Below are 12,352 nucleotides of genomic sequence, written 5' to 3'. Positions count from 1 at the left end.
AAATAATAAGATTTCCATTCTAAGATTAGTGTTGAAAAATTAAAGTCATCTGAATTTGGAAGGCAAAGGGAAAAAAACCCCACTCATTGCAGAGCTCTAGTTTCTGGCTTATTCTTGGAAAACAATTTTGTATAAACATAGTCTACTGATGCACGATTTTGTTTGTTTCAGTTGACTGCATATTTTATTTGTTGGGTTGGATTTCTTCATTATAAATTATTTTGCAGGGTCTTTTTGTGGTTACTTACAAAGCTAAGAGTGTTATAAAGTAGTTTTCTGACACCCCAAGACGAATGGTGAGAATAGGTGCTCTTCCTGATGCCTGATAGGATCATGGCATGCTTGTTAGGTTATGCTAGAATTACAGTCTTTTCTTGGCTTCTCTAGAGTATCTGCAGCTGGGTCAGGAGTCACTTCGCGGGATAAAGCCTTCTCCCTCACAGTAACCACTAGCAGAGTCTTCCTCTGAGCAGAAGTACAAAACCAAGAACTACCTTCTCTCAGGAGAAACTGAGAAACACCACAAGCTCCATTTCAGGGTTTCTAATGCTTACAATACAGAGCAGGAATGCAGAAAAGCAAAGAGAGCCTAACCCATCAAAACTGATAAAAGCAGATACAAAGGCAGGGCTGGAGCTCTCTTCGGCTACTCAAGCTTTCCTGCTACTTAGTTGATGGAAAATTACCAGGAAATGACTGTTCACTGAAGTTCTTGAAGATTTTTTTTTTCCTGAAGGAGTTCTAAATCAAACAATCTTAGCTCAGAAACAAAGAAACTGTAAGAGTAAAATGCATAGCAGTTCTAAGACAGTTCCAGCATGCACTGGGGAGGGTGCTGGTGGTATGGAGAAGAGGATATATAGCATGATTCTGATAAGTGACTTCTAGGCAGGTACCCAAGCCTGAAAGAATTAATTCCAGAGGATGCATTTGGGCAACTCAGCATTGAGTTATTTGACCAGTTGTTACCACTGCACCATGGTTGGTTGATCGTGTGCCTTTCTTCTGGGCGGGAGAGAAGCCAGATCAATCTTTGCCCAGCAGCTCAACCAAGGAACTAGTGTGAACAGGAAATCAGCAGACACGAGGGAGGAAGAGTACGGCATTTGACTGTAAAACTCTTCATGTTAGCCAGCTCCTTACCTAACCATTCTTGTATTGTTTAATATTGCCTTCAACAGTTAATTCCCCATGAGTTATGAAGTGTTATACCAAAAACCCAGATAGGCTAGATCTACTATATTTCCCTAATATTTTTTTTTTTAAAAAAGTTGCCCTCTCAGGGGAAGAGATAAGGTAAGGTTACTGGATGCCTTCTGCCTGCGGTAAATCTGTACCATTTTGAACTCTTTTCAGTTGCACTCATATCTGTAGCTGGGTTTTTTGTTTGATGTTTTTTTCTTGTTGTTGTTGTTGTTTTTTGGGGTTTTTTTTTTGGAACCTTGTTCTAAAGTTCTGCATATTGCTCAGCTCACAAAAACAAGTCTGTCACTGTCTAATCAGTTGTTCCCCCTTCCCCTCATCTGTGTCTTGAATGTTCCCCACTTAGAGAGCCCTGCCTCTGCTTTGCTCAGGGTATTAAACATCCTTGCCACCAGGTTCAGCACCATTTGCTAGGGGACTCTGCAAGAGTAGGACAGGTCTAAATATGAAGTGATGGCCTTAAGTAGGGAAATCTGGCTCTTTAAACTCTGTTGTAAATGTCATACCAATAATAGTTCTTCTGCTGTTCTTGGAATATGAAAGATAAATGAACATGCTGGAGGTATCTACTGGCAATAAATCACAATGCTTAAATGTTTATGTATAGAGATTCACAGAATCACAGAATCCCAGGTTGGAAGGGACCTCAGGGATCATCTAGTCCAACCTTTCTAGGAAGAGCACAGTCTAAACACGATGGCCCAGCACCCTGTCCAGACGACTCTTGAAGGTGTCCAACATGGCCGAGTCAACCACTTCCCTGGGGAGATTATTCCGATGGTGACTGTCCTCACTGTGAAAAATTTCCCTCTGAAAAAAAAAAGCTCCCTTGTGCAGCTCTCGATTGCAGAGCTATAACTTAACTGCACCCAGGGGGAACCAGGTAGCAGTTCTTTTGCTTAAGTGCTTTCAGCCAAGGTAAAAAAAATAACGTATCACTTAAGGCTGTCTGCTTGGCAAGTCTGTCAACTTTCCTGCACAAATTGCAGATAAGGGAAAAACTAGTATTTTCCCACCCACCCTTGGATGACCTGTTTAGCAGCAAGCCTTGTACATCATTCGCAGGTTAACAAACAGGCCAAACCTGCTCAGCAGTCTCCCCCTGACGCTTAATTTCTCTGCTACACCATATTATTCCTGAGTTTTTCCTTGTATAGATTTGAATTCAGTAAAGTGCCATTGTTTGCTTAGGCACTTATTGTCTGTTCAATGTTCAGGACACAGGAAACCTCAGCTATGCCAAAAATCTTTAATGCAGTATCCAGAGTACATTTTTCAAAGGCATCCTCCATCTAGCTGTAAACCTGTACTCTCTCTGCTCAGCCTAGCAAACATGAGGAGAAATATATGAACTGATATTTTTATTGGGCAAATTGATCCATTCATGCTCAATCCAATGCACAAAACTAATTCTGCATTAAGTAACCTGTACAGATGATCTTTTCCTTTTTTCTAGTAGACTTCAGGAATAAGCTCAGCTGTAAGGTTCTGGAAGAGGGACAAATATTTTTTGATGGGTGGTACTGGGCGTCCATTAGTAGTTAGTCATAAAACTTTCTCAGTTGGGAACATGGGTTATACGTCACTTAATTTCCATAGCACCCCTTAGCCCACATAGCTTGGGGTAGCACGTTCTAGTTACAAAATTCAGCTGGAAAGCTAATTATTTTTTGTGACTTTTTGCAACTTTTTGCAATTTCCCCTCTTCATGGGAGTATGCAGACACTTAGGAGGCTGCATTATGTAAACATTTGTAATACTGGCATCTAACAGCTTTTTTTCTGAGTCTATTTGATATGTATTTTCCTCCATGAAATGGAGACGTGGTGGTGCATATCGGATGGCAAAAGGGAGGGGCCTGGCAATGGTTGTGCTCTCCTGTATATGAGAAAGGTGAAGTGGGGACAGGGAGCCTGGGCAAGCAGGAAGGAGTAACAGCAGGAAGAGAAGTGCTGGTGTGTTGTAGCTCCCAAGGAGAGGAGGGCAGGGTAGGGTACATGGGTAGGAAGCAGCAGTGGCAGACTAAAGCTTGCTAGAGGCAGGTTAGAACAAGCAACTGCAATTTCGGCAGTCAGTTCAACCAAACCAGACTGAACCAGCAAGAGCACAACCCCAGTTCTGTAATGGCTACATGCATAACTGAGCCTTCTCAGTGGCTCCTCATTGTTCAGGTATGACTCTGTGAAACTCAAACATGACAATGTGCACAGCAAGAGTGTGCCCCTCCAAACCCTGCAGAGAAAGCAGTTTCTTGTTTGAAAGAGTCAGAGGTAGGGTGTGTAGCAGTCATCACTAACTCCATTCTCATTTGAAAACCTGTTCCATGAGAGATGCATGTTTGTTTCAGGTACATCGCTGGTGCTGACAATTCAGAGGTGAACAACATTCAAAACAAGTCTCCAACATGGCTGGAACTGTTGACCTGCCAATACTAAAGTGCTTGTCATCGTATCTGAAGTAGCTAACCAAGACAACTGATAACAAAAGTTGTCCCTTTCAGTACTGTCACAGTTCACTCAAATATGTACGCTGCTACGGGAAGATGAAGAGAGGTTTCTTGTTGAAATCCATGCAGATCTGATGCATTATGCAAAAGTTCATGAGCGTGTCTCCAGACTCCAGTAATACCACTGTTCCTGCTTGGAGCCATCAGCAGTAGTGAAGCAAAAATTGCTGTGTTCTTCTAGATGAGATTTTACTGGTGTCTCTTCACCAGCCACTTCTTGTATCTTTGCAAATTCTGCAACAGTGATTAAAGTAGACCTTGTCATAGCTGAATTGTAAAAATTTGGAATAATCAGTGGGGGAACTGGCAGCCACTGCTGTGTGATGCTATGCAATATTAATATTGACAGGCTACTGAAAACTAGGGATCTATAGCTCAGCTTAACGCAAGCTCCAACAGCAGCAAAAAGCACATGCCAAGAAAATTATTTGAGTGTAAAGATATGGGTTTTTAGCCAGTTTGCCAATGCATCCTGCAATCCAGTAAAATGTGTGTAACGCATAAAGGATGCTTGTGGGTAGTTCAGTTTGAATTCCACCTGCTGGGTTTGGCCAACCAGCTATTGTTCAGCCATTGGTAGACCAGCCTGGAGGTCGCTTCCTCTTGTGCTTCCTTAACAAAGGATGTCTTCCTGAGCACTGCAGCTGGTCCTTTCTGTTCCTCAAAGGAGTGGGATTAGGAATGGACCCTGAAACAAGGAATCTGGGGCCAGTGGAAAACAGCAGGACTGCTAGTGCCAGTTACGGGTTAGGATGTTTGACGTCTAGAAAATGCTGATGCTGGAGGAGAGAGTAGACAACAGGACAGGCAGACTGCAACAAAAGCATCCAGGAATACTGCAACTGATGCAGTAGTTAGTAGCATGGAGCTCAGTTTTGGCTGCAAAACACGTACAAAACCCTTAGTTAACATTTAATCACCTCTGCCCATGTGCTGAAGTCACAGCAGCATCTGCAATGCAGAATTATCACAAGCTGCCTGGACACAGGGCTGGATTAGAACTCCCTCAGGACTGAGCAGCAGCACAGTCCTTCCCTGAGAGATTCAGGAATGTCAGCAAGTTTAGATCACTGTGCTTCTCTGCAGTGTACGCAAACGAAGACAATAGATGCAAATAAAACTCCTGAGTCCATTATCATGTTTACCTTGTTTTCCTTTATGGCATGTTTGTAAAAGCTTATTAGTTAAACACAGCTAGTGCTGCATAGGAATATTAGGGGATCACGTACACATTTCTGGCATCATGTCAGGCAGTGGGAGAGCCAGAGCGAGACAGTTATAGGTGGAGCTGTCTGAGATAGCTGCAAGTACAAGTTTCACAGACTTCTGTCAGAACATTGCCTGCAGGGCACAGATGTGATATGAGGGGGTGAATGCACTCTTCTCTTTGTTCCATGTTTGTAATAACATGGCTGTTTTTGTTTCTGAAGCTGAGCTTTTAAAACAATGTTGCTCTTCCTCCTACAGTGCCTTAAGCATGCCGTAGCATACAAAGTGCCTAGATGTTTAGCCTGAGCCCTGCTATACCAGGTGTCTGTTCACTGAACGCTTTTTCTTCTTGCATGCTAAAGCAAAGGACCAAACCTGAATACACAGGCCACAAGGAGCATTTTGCAGGGGTTGTTGCAGGATGCCTGTGACCTAGGCAATTGGTAGTGTGCAGGATGGCTCTCATGTCCGTAACTGTGAAGTGCGGTTCAGTGTGTCAGGCTGCTACTCAGTATCCCGCATTATCACTGTAACTCCCTGGTCTTGCTGTGCCAGCTCTGCTTGGTTGTGAAATAACTGTGATGAGAGGAGGGACCCACTGACGCTCACTGTCCTACCACCTTCCTGACCATCTTTTGCTTGTTGCCCTCTGACCTGGAGATTATTTTCACCACTGTCTTTTGTTTGTTTACAGCCTCATTCTCTGAATGTTTGTTTCACAACATTAAGAAATTTCCCACCAGAAGACAACCTCTGCCTTGTTTAATTAGACATATTTCCCTTCGATTTTTTTCTACTATAAAAATTCCATTCAGTATTGGAAGCTTTGGTAATAGTCATACAATAGTAAATGCCTTAAAAAACAACAACAACAACAACAAAAAAAAAACCACAAAGAAGACAAAACAAACAAAAAAACCCATGGACAACTGATCCGGAGTATCATTTGTATAGCATAGGTCTGCCTTATATCAAATACACCAGATCAGCATAGGTATTTGATATAAACTTGATTTTTTTTGCATTGACAACCAAGGAAGGACCGCTTTTGTGTTTATAAATACTGAGAGAAAATGCAAACAAAAGTTCAAACCACTGTGTTGTCTCCTCTACTTATTTGTCTAATATGGTTACAGGAATGTTATCTGTGTTTTTAAAAATAAAAATGTAAGAGATCAAAAGACATCATAGAAAGACTGGATAAACATTTATGGATTTCAGTTGAAAAAATAACTAAAGCTATAAAGTCCAAATAGTTAGGAGGGTCTTTCCTCCACTAAATAATATTTAGACCAGTCTGACCTGTATCTTATTTTCCTGACTAAGTTTTAATAGAAGGTTTGTTTTATAGCATGGTTTTCAGCAGGCCTGAGGCCAGAGAACAGATCAGAACTGGTAATGCATGTAATAAGGAACCAGTGGTTATTTTACAATTTGAGGAGAGCAAGCAAGTTCTAACATGATGTGGGATCATAGTTCAGTGATACTGAAATGTCTACCATTCTGTATCACTTCAAAGCAATTTGCTTTGGAAGACAGATTTGTTGTTTTACATCCTCTATAAATTTAAATTCTTTATTGAACGGTAAAGCATTATTTATTTACTTGTTATTGGTTATTTTACATTGTTGGAATTGGATGTGCCTTTACTGTAAGAATTCAATCCCTTGGCTTAAAATAAGAAGCCTGTAATCTACTGGGGATGCATTTCCTCCTTTATAAAATAATGTGGGGTGAAGAAATGCAGAAATAAGATAAAAATTTCATGGTAGTTTGTAAACTACTGCTTTGGTGTTAGCATCTAGGTCCAGAGCCATCTGCTTTTGCTTTTGTTTGTCACTAATGTATCTACATCTACACTGCAATTCTCCTGCTCTCATGTAAGTCTTCTATAGAATGTGTTGCCCTGCATGCTTTCCTCACAATGATGAAAGAAAACGAACCAAAACCATTGTGTGTAGTGTCAATCATGTACTATAGCTACTCGTGGGTTAAAAACAATCATCTAACAGAAAATTCTCTATTGGTATTCAGGGAGAGAAAAATCTGAAATTGCGTCTCTGCTGAACATAGTTGAGATGCATGCACTTTGCCATTATTTCCAAAAGCTGTCAGGAGCTGTGTTGTATTAGGGAAACGCATGATCATAATGCTTTAAATTGATGTCTGTAATTTCAGGGATGGGGGTGGGAATCCCAGAAAATCTGTTTTGGTCTGTAGATCTGTTGTATTGACCAAAACAGGCTTGGAGGTCTGTTATGCTGAATTGCTGGATCTGTCTTGAAGATACAGCATATACTCTGAAGAAAAGCATGGAGAATCATGCATAAGAACAAGCTCATGCCACTGCTCCACCAATAAAAAAAGAAAAACTGATCTGAAAAGGAGAGCATGACAGTGGAGAGTTCCCCAAGTTGTTCAACCTTAATGACACCCACCTCTGTTCTTGTGGGGAAAAGGTGAGAATTAGTATCTAAGGAACAGACTTAAATAATGTGTAGGGTTTTTTTTCTGTAGCACTGCCATCAGGAGAGGGTCCTATTTAATTTCAGAGGTTTTACATGAGATATCCAGGTTGTGGATTTTTAAAATTTCCTTCTTTCAAGGAATGTAATTCTGAAGATCAGGCTTGGAAAGGAAACAAGACAAACAGTCAGTCCAGATCTCCTGAACCCTGGGCTTCAGGAGAACAGACTTTGGCCTGCTCAGGGATCCCATGGGATATGGTCCTGGAGAGAAGAGGGGTCACTGAGGTTTTATTGGTTTTTCAAGGATAACCTCCTCTGAGCTTGAGAATGGTCCATTAAAATGGGCAGGAAACAAACATTTGCTTATCTTATTAAGCACAGATAAACAAATTGATGCTGACAAAGCTCATTAAAAAGATGCATATAACAGGTGGAAGCAATGTCAGGTCACCCAGGAGGTGTACCGAGACACTCTCCAAGCACGAGGGCATAGTCAGGAAAGCCAAAATCTCGCAACAGACATGTAGATGCCCTTCTTGTAGCTCTTCAAGTGTATTGGCAAGAAAAGGAAGACTGGGGAAAATGTGCGCCCACTAGGTGGATGGAGCAAGGGACTCGGCAACAGCAATATGGAAAAGACCAAGATACTCAATGCCTTCTTCACCCTTGATCTTTACTGGTAAGATATGTCCTCAGAAATCCCAGGTCCCTGAGACCAGTGGGAAAGTCTGGAGCAAGGAATACTTATGCTTGGTAGAGGAGGATCAGCTGAAAATGCAGGAAACTCTATATTTGAGAAAAAACTTTTTTACTGTTATCAAATACTGGAACAGGCTGCTCAGAGAGGGGTTGTGGAGTCTCCATCCTTAGTAATATTCCATACCTAACTGGGCATGGCACTGAGCAATGTGCTCTGGTTGACTCTGCTCTGAGCAGGAGGATGGCTGGACTAGATGATCTCCAGAGGTCCCTTCTAATGTCAGCTGTTCTATGAAATCAGTGTTGCTGAAGCAGCTACAGAGTGAAGACCTTAAGGTTTGACTCCAACTTCATATCTTCAGATTGAATATTGCAGAGGTCTAAGTCAGTGCATAACCTTACTTAAGACAGTAGTTACTTACCAAACTGTTGGCAGAGATTTTTCATTTGATTTGGGATTTCTTATTAGTGGGCCTGCATGTGTTGTAAGTAAATACAGAACTGGATATTCCTTGACTTTTGGTAAAAGGAAATGCCAAAATGCACTACTAGAAAGAGGAAAAAATTAAAAAAAGAACAGGTGTTGAGAGGCATCTCCCATGCTGTCCCCCTCAATAAAATTAAAATACAGTAATGTTATCAAAAAGTGCAATTGTGCAACTGTATTACTAAATTGTAACAGAATTTAAATGCAAATTCCCAAACTCAGCACTCTCTTGTCTCCACAGTTAATATTCCTTGTCTCTTCTTATTTATACCTTAATATCCTGTGCTTGAAAGCACGTGCTTTCAACCAGGTGAGTAGCTATACTGAAAAGACTTGTCCTACGAGCACCATCATGTATATTGACTGGGGGAATCATCTGTAAATTCTGTGCGGCAACATATTTAATCTGTACATGACAGATTCTGCCTCCCTGCTGTGATTTAAAAAATTAAAATTTTAAAAAAAAAAATTAAAAAATAAAAAAGAGGTCTAAACTGCTAGTAGATTTGAGTAGAACAAGCTACCTCACTACAGTCAGTAACCATGTGGTACTGAACTGGGATTACGGTTAGTGAAGATACTTAGATCTATTGTTTTCTTACTCTGTTTGGAGGTTGAGTCCATAAACTTTTATGAGCTATAGTTTAGATAATGTTAGGAAATATCTTATCTGGAACTAAAATTATCTCATTGTTTGAAACAGGCAGGGATAGGTTTTGGTCTTTTCTGCATTAATCTATCTGCTGTAAAACAGATCTTATCTCTCAAGTATTATGGAACTGCTCATTAAATTTCTGGTTTTATACCTGGAAATAGAGTAGATCTGGTTTCTTGATGTCTGTGGCTGCATGTGAGTACAATAATTAATGACCTAGTTCATAAGAAGAGAGATCTATGGAAAAAAGCTGAAGGAATGTTCTGTTGGAGGTTTTTTAAAGAGATTCTCATGTTTATCTGGGTGAGTATCTTCATGATTGTTAGAAATGTGTTTCCTTTTACATATTCCCATCACAACTGGGATTAACTGCGTTCTGGAGGCTGAAATCATTGGCAGTAAATCATTGGCAGAACAAGACTACAATCCAGGTTTTCACATTATCTATCTACCTTGACCTCAAAGAAGCAAATAGTGACTTATTTCTAGCCTTTTTGGATTTATATAGTTTTATAGCCTAAATCCATGGAAGTGCCCTCCTTTCTGATAGCCTAAAGAAAACTGTTTACTTTTAAAAAGAGGATGTAAGCTATCAGCAAACTGAAATGTGCTGCATGCATGGATGCCACTAATGAAAGACAAGCACCTTCTTTACTGCGGTTTTTTTCCACTAGGATAATATACTTAGTATCTTCTGGTCAGTTATAGTTAGGGAAGATAATTATTTTTGTACAATGTTGTTGTTTTTGCAGTACTTGGTAAAAATTTACTCTTGCTGATGGTAGCTGAATCTCACAGAATTACTGTTATCATGCAAAATGATGCTCTCAAACAGTACTAACTATCATAGATCCATGGGTTTAGGCAGGCGCTCTTAGTAGGAGTTCACACAGTGTTCGAACAAGTTCAGTGTTGTTTGCACTGACAATGTACCAAGTGAGTACTCCACCCAAAAGCAGAGCCGAGGTCTTAGAGAGAATATTGCTGAACAAAGGCACAGTCAGGAAGGAGCTGGAATTTGCAATGTTCAGAACGATTGTTCAGCCCCACTATCTCCATCCCAAAGCCCCCAGATTTTCAAATTCAGGGCTTTGATTCAGTCTGACTTTTCATTGATGTTGATTTTTTTCAGACAAAGATTTTTTCCTCTTTTTTCTCTTCTATCAAGAACTGTTACAAGAATTCAGTTCTGCTATATATTTCTTAATTGAGTTCTTGGCATAAGGAGGGGAGAAACTATTTCTAGCTGTTAGAGTAGCTGTGTGAACTGGGAAAGCCTCCAACTTCTAGAAATGTGTTTAAAGCTTGAAGAAGATCCAAATTTCCAAATAATTTTTACTCCTTTGCTTGGTCAGCTGTCTGTATTTGATAAATAAGGTGGAACTATTGTCAATATTTAACAGCTCAGCACAAATATTATGCTTCATATGTTGTAAAAATAGTATATGAAATGCATATCAAGTGCTTTATTCTATGGTTTGGTAGTAACAGAAGCAAGTGGTAAAATGTCCCTTGCCTCCATAAAAAGGCATAGAGAGGGAGGAAAATGTTACCAGTGGTAACAGTCTTCCCTGCTGGGAAACAAAACAGTGAGATTCCTCACTCCTCCCGTCTAAAGTCATTTCGCAAGGGGGGTTCTGTGATAGAAGTTAGTTGTGAAGTATTCCTGGGTAAGAAACGGCAAGGTATGCCTATTAATTCAAACCTGATTACCAGTGAAGTCTTCAGTAACAGACCTCCTCCCATCTCCAGCGGCACATCACCAGGACCCCCTGAACTGCTCTGCAGGCATATATTGCAATATAAACACAAATTATTTCTGGGACTTTCCCTATATTCATAAAAATTCCTCCCAAAAAGACACCTTTTGTCATCAGCTTGCTGGATGGAGCAGCCTGCCCTATCCATCGTCATGTGCAACATGTCTGTGGCATTATCCTCATGCAGAAAATCAAGATGCAGTATAGTCAACGTGAGGTGGGTTTGATGAGTATCAGAAATAGGTCTGGATGTCATTTCCCAATTGTGTGTTCCAAAATGATTTCCCGTTATTTTAAATCTTTAGAAACATGTAACTATGTAAATGGTCTGACCCAATAGCCAGGAGATACTATTTTTTTAACTGAAGGAGAAAAACTGAGTGTCAAATGGCTCAGCCACAACCACGCTCAGTGAAAACTGAGGTTAACTCGCAAGGAAGTATCGGCACCGCTCAGCTTGGCGCGCCTCAGCAATGTTACTTTTATTGGTAGCTAGATTAAGCCACCGCCCACACAAAACAAAGGATAAGGAACAGCGCCAGTTTATTCAGGAGACTTTCAAATCTAGCATTGTTTTGGATTTGGCTTTGGTCCCGCATAAAATGTTTTTTGGGTGTTCCTAGAGCTGCCCTGTAGAGAGGACCCTGAGGTAGCAGGAGACAGCTCAGTTATTAGAATTCTAGTTTGTGGGTTACTCTGTAAATGAGTGTGAGTAAATCCAGGAAAGAAACACAAATAACAATAAAACATCATTACCCAATTTTGTCCAAAACAGTCAGACTGCTTTATCATTATTTAAAACTAGTTCTTCCTCAAATCCTTTTACCAGGGTTACTGCACTGTTTATGTGTTTCAGCTGTCATCCAGAAAAGTCAGATCTCAAAGCCCATTCCATCCTTCTCCTCTCCACCACCAGAGTAGTGCTCCATTGAGAACTAAAAGCTGAGCAATCTTGACTTACAAACTGAATGACAATTTCAGCGCACTTTAAGCACATCACGTTCATGTACGCTGGTTCCATTCCCACTTTGTCTTAACTTTCTCATTAGTCACGATAGAGCAACAGTACTCTTTGCACATGAAGTCCTTTGAGATCTAATGATAGATAGTACATATTTCTAAATAATTAAGACCTTTCAGACTTGGGCAAATATCACATCAGTCACAAATAGCTCATATAAATAGATAATTTTTCTTCATACTTAATTATATGAAAAATCAAATTAAAAAGAAAAACAAAAAGAGGTACAGATGGCAAGATTCCCTCTCCATGACGGAATGAGCCTCTCAGGCTACATGTGCACTGTAAGTGGTTGCACTGAAATTGCCCTTCAGCTTCTGTAGCTAGTAACTCACATATGTCTT

The sequence above is a fragment of the Phalacrocorax carbo genome, chromosome 10 (assembly GCF_963921805.1).
Source record: "Phalacrocorax carbo chromosome 10, bPhaCar2.1, whole genome shotgun sequence".
NCBI classification, from domain to species: domain Eukaryota; kingdom Metazoa; phylum Chordata; class Aves; order Suliformes; family Phalacrocoracidae; genus Phalacrocorax; species Phalacrocorax carbo.
Note: the sequence above shows the minus strand (reverse complement) of the source record.